The following is a 13,804-nucleotide window of genomic DNA, read 5'->3' as shown; positions in this document are numbered from 1 at the left end:
AGTCCCAGAATTTTGCTGGAAATCTTGGGAAGGAGAAGTCCTCTCTTTCCTTTGGAAACACTAGCTGTGAAAGTGATGTAAGTCTGCAGAGACAGGGACCACCACCTGGTGAGGATACACCTGAAAGGGAAGCCTTCCACGGGCAAAATCGAGCTGAAGACGGAAAAAGATGTTCTAGAGATTCTCTGGGGGAGCAGCCCAAGAATGGGCCAACATGCAGAAGAAGGCCCAGGGAGCTGAGACTGTCACAGGGACATGAGTACAGAGTCCTGAGAGCATCCACCTGTAGTCTGCCCCACCTCCAGACAGTCTCTAACCTCCCTTGAGAGTAAGGCACTTTGAGTTGTGTTTTTGTTTCCTATAAAACAGAGGTAAGTCTTTCATTAGTGTTCCAAAGCTTATTCATTCATTCAACAACTGTGGTTAAGTGTCTACTATATGCTCAGCACTGTCCTAGACACTGAGGATACAGCAGTGATCAAAACACACAGACTCCCTGTCTTCTTAGAGATGACAGCAAGGAGGGTTGACAGGCAATCAGTATCATCTACTTGCACATACACATAAAAAAATCAGTAAAAATAGCATGTCAGGCACAGAGAATGAAAACAAGGATGGAAGATAGAGAGTGCCAGTGTTGTGGGAGGGATACATAGGGTTGTCAGGGAGGGCCTCACCACCAACGTGACATTTGAGCAGAGACTCACGGAAGTGAAGAAATGAGCAAAGCAGATATTGGCGAAGGGGAGGGGTTCCAGGCTGTGGGAAAAGCCAGTTCAAAGGTCTAGAAATGGGAGCATTTTTTAGGAACAGCAAGGAAGTCACTGTGGCCCAGGGACAGTGGCTAGGGGGATTAGTAGGGCATAAATAAAGAATAAATAGGGGCTCGATTGTGGGCGGCCTTCAGGATGCTTGTCAAGACTTTGGCTTTTCCCAAGATGGGGGCCATGGCAGAACGGCGACCAGAAGAGGCTCACGGTTTTGATGGCCTTGGGCAAGTCACTTCAGCTCTGTGAGCCCCACTTGCCTCATGTACAAAATGAGGGTGAATTTCATTAGGCAAACACTACAGTAATAATTGTTATAGACATGATCCACTCATGAATGCTAAAGTCAGTGGGCGAAAGTTTGCAGGAAAACAGGAGACTCAAATAGCCTTGAAGTATCATATCCGCCCCCCCCCCTCCATGTTTATTAATTACAAAAGGAAACCTGGTAACCTCACAGTAGAGAAGCCCGGCAGATGCCACCTTGACCAAGTGATGCAGGTTTAACATCACCAATAATGACACAATTCACACTGCTAGCCCTCCTGAGGATGCAGTATCGCTTCTGTAGTGTTCTTGCCAAAATGCACAACCTCAATTTAATCATGAGAAAGCATCAGACATTCTTCAAGATAACTGACTTCTGCTTGTCACAAGAGCCGAGGCCATGAAAAAAAAGGCGGATAAAGAAGTTGTCACAGGTTGGAGGAGACTAAGAGACAAAACATTAGCAATGTGGGTTCCCAGGCTGGATTTTGGAATAGACAAAAGGTGAGTGGGAAAACTGGTAAAATTTGATTAAGGTCTATAATTTAGTTGATAGCATTGCACCAATGTTAATTTTGGGGGATTGGAGCTTGATGCTTGTACTATGGTTATGTAAACTGTTAACATTAGCGGAAGCTGGGTGAAGGGTAAATGGGAACTCTCTATACTAGCTCCACAATTTTTCTGAAATTAAAACGATAGCAATTTTTACTGCTAGTGCCTTTCCATCTGTTATCAAACACTTGTGTAGCACCAACATGCTCACCCCTGCTTGATGGCTTCCACTGGCCCCAGCCCTCAGCAGTGACTTCTCTGTTTGGGATTGAGTAAACAGGATTCCGCAGATCAGTCCTAAAAACCAAGAGTTTAAACAAAAGCAAACTGTGCCTTCTGGCTGCCTGCATCCCTGGGATTATGAAATAGAAACCAGAGGCTCCCGAGTGCTGAATGCATCAGGCTAACGACCCCACTCCCCCGCCCCCGGAAGCAGATGGCAGAATTTATTTGAAAAGGTCTAAAAGGAAAATGAAAGAAAGCTTCCACTCTCAGACTGACCTGCCATGGTGCCGATGACAGGGGCCGGCCACGTTTAGTTTTACCCTGGATCACACCCTACCCTAAATCAGGGGTCTCCGAACTTCTGATCAGACATAGTATTTTACAACAGCTCCCTCAATATTTATTTATTTACTTATTTAAGCATACACATATTCTACTGTATTAACATATTCTGTGAATGCTAAAGCATTTGCAAGACAAAAATGTAAAGAGAGTGATAAAGAAGAAATAAATGATATTTTGAAACATTACTCAAACATGTTAAAAAAAAACTTTTACTCACTAAATTATTATTACTATTTGAATACTGAAAACAGTATGACTCGGTATCTATCCTTCATTATTTTTAAATTCTTGGTGTATGATTATATGGTCCAGTTTATACCAACATTTGATTTTAATGGCTGTTGTAAATGAAAAAGTAACCTCGTAAAGATATGGCTTCCAACTGGAAGAAGGGTATCATTTGCTGTATTTTTTTAAAATGATTATTTCCACCCTCCAATTTCATATATCAATTTTTCAAAGGTTTATGTTGAAATTTGTTGGATTGTTTCTCTCCTCCCAGAGGTTAAACATTCTTCTCGAAAACAAATTGAGAAGTGTTGAATCTTTATGCTTCTAACACAAGAGTTTAAAATCCACAGATATACTAGGTTGGGGTGATTTAAATTATATCAGAAAATTCTGTTTCCAGGTCTTTAAATTATGTACAGTTTTGAGCATTTCTATAGGTAATTTACATAATTTTCAATAATGTAAATATGTCAACAGCAACCCTTAACAAGGATACTTCAAACATCTGTTTTCACATTGCTCTCTCCATAGTCCAATTTTCTTTTAAAAAGCAATCCCTTTCTCTCTCATTTTTCAAGCGCCACCTTTACCCTGAAGGCCCGGAGTAAGCGTGTGGCTAACCAGGGGCCTGGAGTGGAGGAACGTGAACTCTGCCCTCTTCCCGTGCTTACATTATTCCTGTCGTCTTCTCCCCAAGGAATCTCTCTGGCCACTTGTCCATTGCCTTTTGGGAAAGGTTGGTTCAATTAAAAGTAGAGTGGCCACTAAGGTCTCCACTGTGCCCTCTTCATGGAGGAGGGGTGAGCAAGGCTCGGGGAGGTGCACATCCACAGTCACACTCAGTCTTTCGGACCATGCACCCTGGGGGCCTGGAATTTCCTTCCAGGGCTGTGTGAGCTTTCTCCCTAGGGTTGACCTCCCAGGAGCAGATTGCATCAGCAAGATACAGGCAGGCCCTGCAGTACCAGGGAAGGCCAAGGGGGTGGGACAGAGCTTGGACATTCAGGCTGGCATGTGCAAACGCATATGCACAGAGCCCCTCATAGTAAGTACTAAGATGGAGCTGGGGATAGAAAAGGCAAGTGGGTTGTGGGCTGGGTGACATTCCAGCCAGAACATGGAGAAGCCCAAGAGTCCTAAACCTGAACCTGGCTCTCCGGGCCATCATGAAGGCACATCTGTAAAAGTAGGAGGCTAGGACATGCTCTGACACTTAGACATATGGTAAGTGGGCCTCCGTTTGTATGACTGACTGTCTTGCAAATCAATAGGGGCAGTTGATTGGGACAAATTGATGTCACTCCGATGCCTCCTTTACATGGGCAGCTCCTTCAGGAGGCCATTTGATGGGGCCCCTCTTTTCCCATAAAAGCACTGGGCACACTCTAACTTGAGCTCTTGTTCCTGAGGTCTCTAGGCAGCTGCTGGCCTGCAACAAGACGGTGTACCAGGATTTATGCTGTCCCAGTTAGAGACCAGGGTGCCAGCCTACTCAGTGAATGGTGGACTGGTGTGGATCTGAAGGTCTAGACTGATCAAAAGGAGGTGATTCTCTTCGGGGAACTGGGAAAGAGAAAAGTTTTAGCTCCTCCCAAAATTGGAAAATCCATTTTAAGGGCCCCTCTAATGACTTCCACTGCCAAGGTGAAAGACTTTCTTAAAAATATGGGTGCGGGGGGGGGGGGGGATGAAAAATTGTCTGAGAATGGAGAGGGCACACACATCATTTCTAAGGAGCATTTGTTAATCTCTAGCATAAATTAATTGACTTACCATCAACACATCACAAGTGTGTTGCTCCCCACCCCTCAGCATTTGGAAAGTTCCAACTCTTCCCTCTGGGTGTCTCAGACATGCCCAGGGACCCAAGACTATTAACACAGCCAGAGGGGGGCACCACTGCCAACTGTAATATTAAGTATTAGTAAAGCTGAATGTCTTTATTATTATTTTAGATTAAAATGATACATTAGAAATAGAACGTCTCCTAGGTCCCATGGATGATCTGGTCTACTCCACTTTGGTGACACTGCCCTAAGTCATGAATTCCAATTAAAGGTCACTGAGGAGCCTCAGAGCAGACTTTCCTCTCCAACAGATGCCAAGCAATTAAAGTGTCTCAAGAAGGAGGGGGAGGAGGAGGAGGAGAGGAAAAGGAAGAGGAAGGAGAAAATTCAATAAAACATTTTAGTCCCATAGTTGGAAAGAAATGTAGGGAATGTGAGCTCCTATTGATGAGTGCGGACGGAGCAAGAGAAGCAGGGCAACAGCAGAAAGAGATCACTGAGAAGTCAAAGAGCACAAACTTCCAGTTAGAAGATAAATAGTTTCTAGAGATCAAATGCCCAGTACTGTGATTACAGTTAATGATACTGCATTATATGCTTGAAAGCTGCTAAGAGAGTAAATCTTAAATGTTCTCACCACAAAAAGAAATGGCAATCATATGACGTAATAGAAGTGTTAGCTAATGTTATAGTGATAATCATATTGTAACATAAGTGTATCAAATCAACACCTTGCATACCTTAAACTTACACAGTGTTATATATGTTAATAGTATCTTAATAAATATGGTGAGGGGAGTAGGGAGACTGGGATCTAGTTCAGTTCAGTCTCTACCTAACTGTGTGATTGCCTCAGTTTTCCACTTGTAAAATGAGAGAGTTAGACTTGATGTTCTCCAAGTTGAAAAGCTTAGCTATGCATCCACTTAAGGGCAGCAAATGCAAATTCCTACAGGGGGCAGTGAGTAAAGATAAATGAATGAAAGAGGCCAAGTATGAGACAATAGGGAGTGGTGGAGACTGCAGTGAACTGGAGAGAATAACCACCACTCAGTATCAGTTGATGCCAGTTAGGCAGGAATATAAGCCTAGAGTTGACGGATGTTACAATTTTTTTTGTTTTCAGGGAAAGCTAGGAATCCAGATATTACATGAGCTTTTCTTGTTATTAATGATGGCATCTAATTAAAACACACACACACACACACACACACACACACACACACACACTCTTTTTTGAAACACTGTGATGGACGAACAAAATCCACCCTGAAGTCAGCTGCTTTAGGACACTTTCACACATAACAACATTTCAGCTTCACTGGCAACATTAGCTGGAAAGTACTTTATTTTGCTCTGTTCTAATACCCTTGATGTTTACTTCTGCTCAAGATGTTTATTCGCCGGGAAGTAGCTCCCTAACAGAAACATTTGTTTTAACGGTTGTGGCAAATCGTTCGTTTGCTGGGAGGCCAAGAAGAACAGCCAAACCTTTCCCCCCACAAACATTTCACTGGGCCAGCTTAGAAAAGCGTTTGCAGATTTGTTTGTTTCTCTCTGTAAAAGAGGCCAAAGTTGTCTAGGGATAGAAGATGCCCGCCTGTACAGAAAGGGTGCGAGTTTACATCTCAGCGCTGCAGATTCAACACCTGATGCCAAGGGGAGGCCTTGATAATCACAATAATCACGGTGGAGTCCGCTTGATCCTAACACACAACTGTCCATGCGAAGATCAGCTCTCCCTTCCTCTTCCTGCCACCCATCTTTATTTCCTGGGCCTGCTCCTTGGCTGACATTGCCATATTTCTCAAAGCATATCAGGTTAATTCCTCTCCTTCTCGCTTCACACAATTCCATGCAAATGATCTCAGCCTCAACACACATTTCAAAGGGACTCGTTTTATTTGATTCTTTCATCTTAACTTTGCCCTCCAAGCATGCCAATCACCCAGTGCTCAATTTTTAATATGATTGTACAAAAAATTATGGGAAAAATGGAATCTAAATGATGGACTTGATTTTTTTTTTTAATATCAGGCAGGAATTAATTTTTCAAAATAATTGTCTAGAGGTGATTCAATTTCACCTGCTCTTTAAATATGCATTTTTCAGTGCTCTATGGCTTGAAGGGACGACTAACAATTAGTGTATATAGGAGGCTCTGAATCATAAATAAAATTTCTAGCAGTAAAGTGTTGTCATCTTTGCTACAGAACTCCACTTTGAAAATAAAATTTCACCTTCCTGATAAACCCCCTCTGTCTTCCCCCTACTCCACTGTCTAGGTAACTTTATCAATGGAAAGACAGAAGATTGTTGTTTTTTAATATTGCAACTCAGAGATGTTGAGGAAGGCAGAATCCTAGGTGGTCCCATGATTTCCACTCCCTGGTGTTATGCCCTGCAGATTGCAAGGGTGGGGGCACTTGTGACTTGCTTCAAGCCAGTAGAATACAGCAAAGGTGACAGAATGTCACGGCCTTAATCAGGTTACATTCTATGGCAAAGGCAAAGGAAGTCATTCCTGTGATTATACACATACACACATACACACACACATATATGTATATTAATGTATTTAACTTGTATATCTTCGAATCACAGGAATTTTATATATAAAAATATATGTAAAGATTGTGTGTATGTGACCCTGTCTTGCTAGCATACGCTAGAGTAAGAGAGATTCTGGCCTATAAAAGTGAACAGCTATGTGTGAACTGACTAAGGTGAGTGTGAACTCCCTGTGGTGAGTGTGAATTGACTAAGGTGAGTGTGAGCTCCCTCTGATGCGTGTGAGCCTCCTATGGTGAGTTGAACTGCCCATGGCGAAGATCACATGGCAAGAAAGTGTAGGCAGCCTCTGGGACCTGAGGGTGGCTTCCAGCCAATGGTCCTCAGTCATACAGCCACAGGAAATGAATTGTGCCAACAACCCAAATGAGCTTGGGAGTGGGTCCTCCCCTAGTTGCTAAGCCTCCAAGTGGAAGTGCAGCCAGGCCACACCTTGACAGCAGCCCGGGGAGACATGCAGAGGACCCAGTGAAGCCGAGCCTGGACTCCTGACCCACAGAAACTGTGAGCTGGTAAATGTGTTGTTTTAAGCCACTTAGTTTGTGATCATTTGTTCCACAGCAATAGAAAACTAATGCAAAATTCATTTGTGTGGACTTTTGCAAAGTGTGTCTAATCACAGCATTTTAATGCTGAGAGAGACTTTAGTCCAACCCCTGCATTTTACGGAGGAGCAACTGGGAATCAGAAATGGGAACAGTAACAGAGCAAATTAGTGACAGAGCCAGGAACCTGGAATCCTGCCTCCTGGGAAACAGATTTTGTCAAAACCCACTGAAGATAGAATAACAATGGCTAGCATTGCATTATGGGCCAGGTCTGTGCTATGCAGTTTGCATATATTATTTCTTTTAACCTTAAAATAATTTCTCTTTTTAAAATGATAGGTTTTACAATTTATTTTTAATTACCCCAGTAATTCATTTAAAAAATCAAAGACTACATCTAAATTGAACTTTCCCTTATTCCTCTAAAACCAATCCCCTTCCCTTTTAAGTAACCACTAGTATTAGCGTTAGGTGGACATTTCCAGAACATATGGATGGGGTGGAAGAGGGAGGGAGAGTTGTGTTTTGTTGGATTTTTTTTTACATAAGTGGGACCATATTTTACATATTTGTTTTGTAATTCCTTTTCATTTGATGATTTATCAGGGGAACATTTTATGAACATACACCTCTGTTGGTTTAACTGGTTTCTAATTTTTTGCTATTATAATATTTTGATAAAGATCCTTATATATGCTTCCTCGTGGTCCCTACATGACTCTTTTTTCTGACATAGGTTAATAGAAGTTGAAAGGTATGCACACTTTAAATTTATATGAATATGTAAAAAATTTTAAATATAAAAGAATATAAATGTATAATTTATAAATATATAAATATATTTTATTGTTGAACTTTCCTCTATAGATGCTGAGTAATTTCTATATCTCCCAATATTTTATGAGCACACCCATTTTCTTACAACTTTACCCAAACTGGTTATTTCTAATCTTTTTCATGTTGACCAATCTGTAGGTACAAAAGAATATTTGAGTGCTTTATTTTGCATATTCCTGATTTTTAATGAAGCTGGGCATCTTTTTCAATGTTTATTGGTCATTTCTACTTCATGGTTTATTAATCACATACTCATACCCTTTATTCACTATTATACTGAATTGTTTGTCTTTTTCTTAGTGATTTGTAGGAACTCCTGATAAATGTATTCTGAACTATTAATAGTTTATCTGTTTTATATTTAGCAAATGTTTCTTCTAAACTGTCCTTTGTTTTTTTCATTTGAAATTTGTTGATGATGGAAGAGAGGTAGGAACTAACCTTTCCACATGGAGAACCGATTGTCCCGACAGCACTGAGCAACACGTGCTTTCCCCATTGCACAGAACACATCTGCACAAACACGTGCTTGTGCCTAGAGTTAAATATTATAACTCCACTACCTGTTTTGATTTTTGCAAAAGCAATTTGTTATTCGTTTTCAAGATGCTCTTATCAGATATTTCCTCTTTCAAGTGAATTATAGAATCAGCTATGACTCTCAGAAGGAATAATGCTATGAGTGTCTGCATGCGTATATGCATCTGTATGTATAGGCGTACATGCGTCTGTGTGTGCATAAGTGTCTGTATCTGTACGTGTATATAGCTCTGGCCACTAAGGGGCCTGAAATCAGAGACACAACAGCAACGCCAGACACACTTAGCATTCAGATCTTAGTTCCTAAAAATTATTTTCCACTAAAAGGAACCAAAGATTTGTGGAGAAATGGCTGATTCCAGGACTGGGTCAAGACAAATAGAAGATGAACCTGAACATCCAGTATTGACAGGAAGGAAGGGCATGGTCACAGAACGACGGGAACATGGCAAATGAGCACAGGAGCCAGCATGTGTCCCCTGGCCCTGTCTGGGGCAGTGTGGATATCAAAATAAGTACGGCAGTAATGGATTATAACCACTGAATAAAACAGTAAAAGCAAGTTAATAAATTGCAAGGTTGATGAGGAACAGGATATACACATAGTCTCAAAATATATCCCCACAAAATACTTATTAATTACAAGGGAAAAGAGTAACTTGATAGTGAAGAAACCTGGCAGACACCACCTTAATTATTAGGGTTAATATCACCATCAATAGGACAAATTGAAAACATGTGCTACGAAGGACACATCATCCCTTCTATGGTATTCTTGCCAAAGATGCACAACCTAAACCTCAGCATGGGAAAACATCAGGTTAACCTAAATGAGGGACATTCTGCACATAACTGCTCTGTTAATAGTATATTATTTAATGTATAATAACACTATATTATAGTATATAGTATCATGCATGTTATATATTGGAATATATAGTTTCTTCAAAAAATACATATTTTAGTTGGAGAAACAAGATGGCGGCGTAGGTCACAGCTGCACCCGCCGCCTCCTGCAACCACATCAAAATCACAACTAAAATACAGAACCACCATCACTCAGAGCCTCCTGAGATCTGGCTGAACAGAAGCCCCACAACCAGGGAGCTGAAGCAGCACCGAGACCGGGAGGAGAGGCGGAGACGCGGGCGGATCGGGGCTGAATCGCGGAGACGCGGCCGCGGGCCCACACTCGGTGCCCCAGGGTAAAACCCGGGAGGGAACCGCGGCGGTGGGGGTTCCTGGAGGAGGGAGGGGTCCCAGCCCCACAGCAGGCCCCCAGCCCAGGGCTCCAGGGCCAGGGAGAGACGTCCCCACAACTCCGGGCTGTGAAACCAGCGGGGACTGTCCCTGAGGGTCGCGGAGGCCGCGGGAGCCCCAGCAGCTCCTCTAAAGGGCCCGGCGCGGACTCACTCGGACCCTCCCTCTGAGCCCAGCGCCGGGCAGCAGCTGAAAGGACCCGGGACACTCGGGGAGGAACTAACCTGCCTGAGATCCGGGCGAGAGGCGGAGGGCGGCTTCCTCCCAGGCAGAAGGGCTGGCGGAGGCCATTGCTGCTTTGGCGAGTCCTCCCCGCACGCAGCCGGGGGGGCAGGCGCCATAGTGGAATCGCCAGCACCTGACTCACCTTCGGCCCCGCCCCGTGATTCCCGGAGGCCCCGCCCCTCCCCACCTGCAGCTCATCCAGGCCATTTCCAGGGGCTTTTCTGTGCAAGGGGCCTCTCGAGCCTCATGCTTAGGACTTTCCTAAAATCTCTCAAACAAGCAGCAGCGGGCCCCATACGGCTTGATAAGCGGCCCCAGGCCTGGCACTAGCGGCAGCTGCATTGGCTCATAGCTTGGCCTCTCCTGGACACCTCCAAGCCCAGCACAAGTAGCAGCCATCTACAGATTGCTGTGTAGCTCATGCTGGGTGGCCCTGGGCAGGGCACTGGCACAGGCTGACTTTGCACCTCCCCAGAGGCCCCAGAGACAGTGCATCTGGTGGTCAGACTCGACCACGCTGGATTACAGCCCTACCACATCCACGAGTGACACACTCAAGGGCGTACTTGGTGAACATCAAAGCTCCACTGAAGTAAATCCTGCTTCACAGGGGTGTCTCCAGCACAGCAGCTCTTTGGCTGTAGTTGTAGCTGGTCCTCACAGCTGATTGGCCTGGGGGTCAGTTCCTCCCAGGGATGCCAACAGCAACCAAGGCTCAACTAGAACAGGACAGTGCACAAAGCCCACACAGGGGAGCACCTAGAAGGCCCAGCTCAGGTGACTGGGGAGGCTGAGCCACTGGACCCTACAGGACAAAGCCACTCTACCAATTCCAGGAGACACAGCAGCTCTGCCTAATACATAGAAACAAACACCTGGAAGCAGCCAAAATGGGGAGGCAAAGAAACATGTCACAAAGGAAAGAACAGAAGAAATCTCTAGAAGAGGAACTAAATGAAATAGATCCAAGCACACTAACAGATACAGAGTTCAGAATTTTGTTTATAAGGATGTTTAAGCAGACTATTAGGGAAATAACTGAGAAAATCGATAACATAATAAAGAACCAATTTGAAATGAAGGCTACACAAACTGGAATGAAGAATAATTTACAGGGAGTCAACAGGAGAGTAGAGGACGCTGAGAATCAAATCAGCAATTTGGAACATGAGGAAACAAAAACACCCAACCAGAAGAGCAAAAAGAAAAAAGAATCCAGAAACATGGAGATAGTATAAGGAGCCTCTGGGACAACTTCAAGAGGCCCAACATTCGTATTACTGGGGTGCCAGAAGGGGGAGAACGAGACCAAGAAATTGAAAACCTATTTGAAAAAATAATTACAGAAAACTTCCCCTTCTTGGGGAAAGAATTAGACTTACAGGTTCAGGAAGCACAGAGGATCCCAAACCAAAGGAACCCAAAGAGGACCACAGCAAGACATATCATAATTAAAATACCCAAGGTTAAAGACAAAGAGAGAATCTTAAAAGCAGCAAGAGAAAAGCAATTAGTTACCTACAAGGAAGCACCCACACAACTGTCAGCTGATTTCCCAACAGAAACGTTGCAGGCCAGAAGGGAGTGGCAAGAAATATTCAAAGTGATGAAAAACATGGAACTACAACCAAGATTGCTCTACCCAGCAAAGCTATCATTTAGAATTGAAGGTCAGATAAAGAGCTTCACAGATAAAAAGCTAAAGGAGTTCATCACCAGCAGACTAGCACTACAGAAAAAGTTGAGGGTCTTCTTTAAGAAGAAGCTAATGAACAGAAGAATCTGACGAACTAAATAGATCCAGAGACATTGATGCATGCAAGAGACGATCATATTTCAGAGGAAAGAGGGAAGGGGGGTGGAGGGTGGGAAGAGATTAACCAAAGAAGTTATATGCATATATGCATAACCTATGGAAACAGTCAATGACGGGGAAAAGGCCTGGGGACGGGGTGGGAGTGAAGTGGAGGGGGTCAATTGGGGGGAAAAATGGGACACCTATAATACTCTCAACAATAAAGATAAATAAAAAATAAAAAATAAAAGATACATATTTTATATGAATATGTTTGTTTTTAAAAATATAAATCTTTCCAGATCTTTTCAATATACGAAAGTTGCAGACAGTTCTGTGAATATTTACACGTACATGTGAGTACACATGTATTCTTTTTAAAATATGTAAACACTGTCACTCATACTGTTTATGACATTCTACAAACTACATTTCCCACACATATAGATTCTTCTCTTTCTCAAGTACTCTCAAATATGGATACGTCAGGTCATTTAGCCATTTCTCTTTGACTGCCATCTATTTACATCTTTTTACTCTTATAAAGAAGACTCAATGAACAGCTTGCCTACGCTCATTGTGTACTACTTTATGTGTGTCTCTAGAAAGAAGAGGGATAATAGAATTCCTGGGTAACACTTTACATTTTAATGGGTATCTCCAAATTTCCCTCTTAAGTAATCACACCAATTCGTGCTTACAGGGAATGTTGCAAAAGAAAAATCACAACGCACACAAGATTCACTGGCATGTAGAGTTTCATGTTGAATGGGCTGAGACTGACAGCCGTCACTCAGTATCGTTCTCCCTTCCTACCATAGTAATCCAGGATTTAGCTTGGCTCTGTCTGTCAGCTTAGATAAAGTTTACATTTCCCATTCTCCCACGCAGCTAAGCATGCTCATATCATTAGGCTCTGGTCAATAGGATGTGAATGGAGGTGATACGTTTAACTTCTGGGCAATTCCTTTAGGATAAAGGAGTGAGCCCTACGGCTCTTTTCCCCCTTCCTGCTGGCTGGAATGCAGATGTGATGACTGGAGCTAGGGCAGTCATCTTGGACTATAAGATGGAAGCCACTTGTTAATGATGGCAGAACAATAGAACAGAAGGACCTTAGATCCTAGATAATTGTGGAGCCACCAAACCAGCCATCGATCACCTACTCAGACTTTTAAATGAGGAAAGCAAAAGCCACTTTTGAGAGATGTCTGTTTGTCACAGCAGCCAAACTGGTATCTTAAATAATACAGTCACTGAATGCTGAAAGGGAAATATCTGGTAAAGGAAGAAATTATCTCAAATTGGAAAGATCATAAAAAGGCTATTTTGTTTTATATCTTCCCAGTATTTCTGTGAGAAGGGAAGTTAATGTATTGGCATTTAGCGGCCATTAATGTTGTAGATTGTTAAAAATGTTTATTGTAAGACTTCTTTAATCCTGTTGGGACTCAGCTCTGCTGAAGAAACCAGGGGGAAATGCTGTCCAAACCAACTGGGGTTTTGGCAATGAATGCACATTTGTTCACTAGTTTAGTATTTGTTTAGATTCCACTGTTTTGAAAAATTAAGTGGTTCGGTAATTTAAATTTGTTCCTAAGCCCAGGGTAACGAGTGACCTTTCTTCTCCTCAGGTCACTGAAAAGAATTTTCTTGTGTTTGTGGCTAATTCCTCAATGGCAGAGGCCCAAATAAGGGGACAGGAGGGACGCATAGGTGAAAAATAAACACGGGATTACAGAAGGATCCTGGATTTCCTGTGGCTCATCCCATTTTCAGTCATCCAACTATATTAAGTGAGTTTGAGAGGGATTTGTAGCAGAATAAGCTGTGTACAAATTCTAGGAAATA

The sequence above is a fragment of the Miniopterus natalensis genome, chromosome 7, assembly GCF_054644295.1.
Source record: "Miniopterus natalensis isolate mMinNat1 chromosome 7, mMinNat1.hap1, whole genome shotgun sequence".
In the NCBI taxonomy this organism is placed as follows: domain Eukaryota; kingdom Metazoa; phylum Chordata; class Mammalia; order Chiroptera; family Miniopteridae; genus Miniopterus; species Miniopterus natalensis.
Note: the sequence above shows the minus strand (reverse complement) of the source record.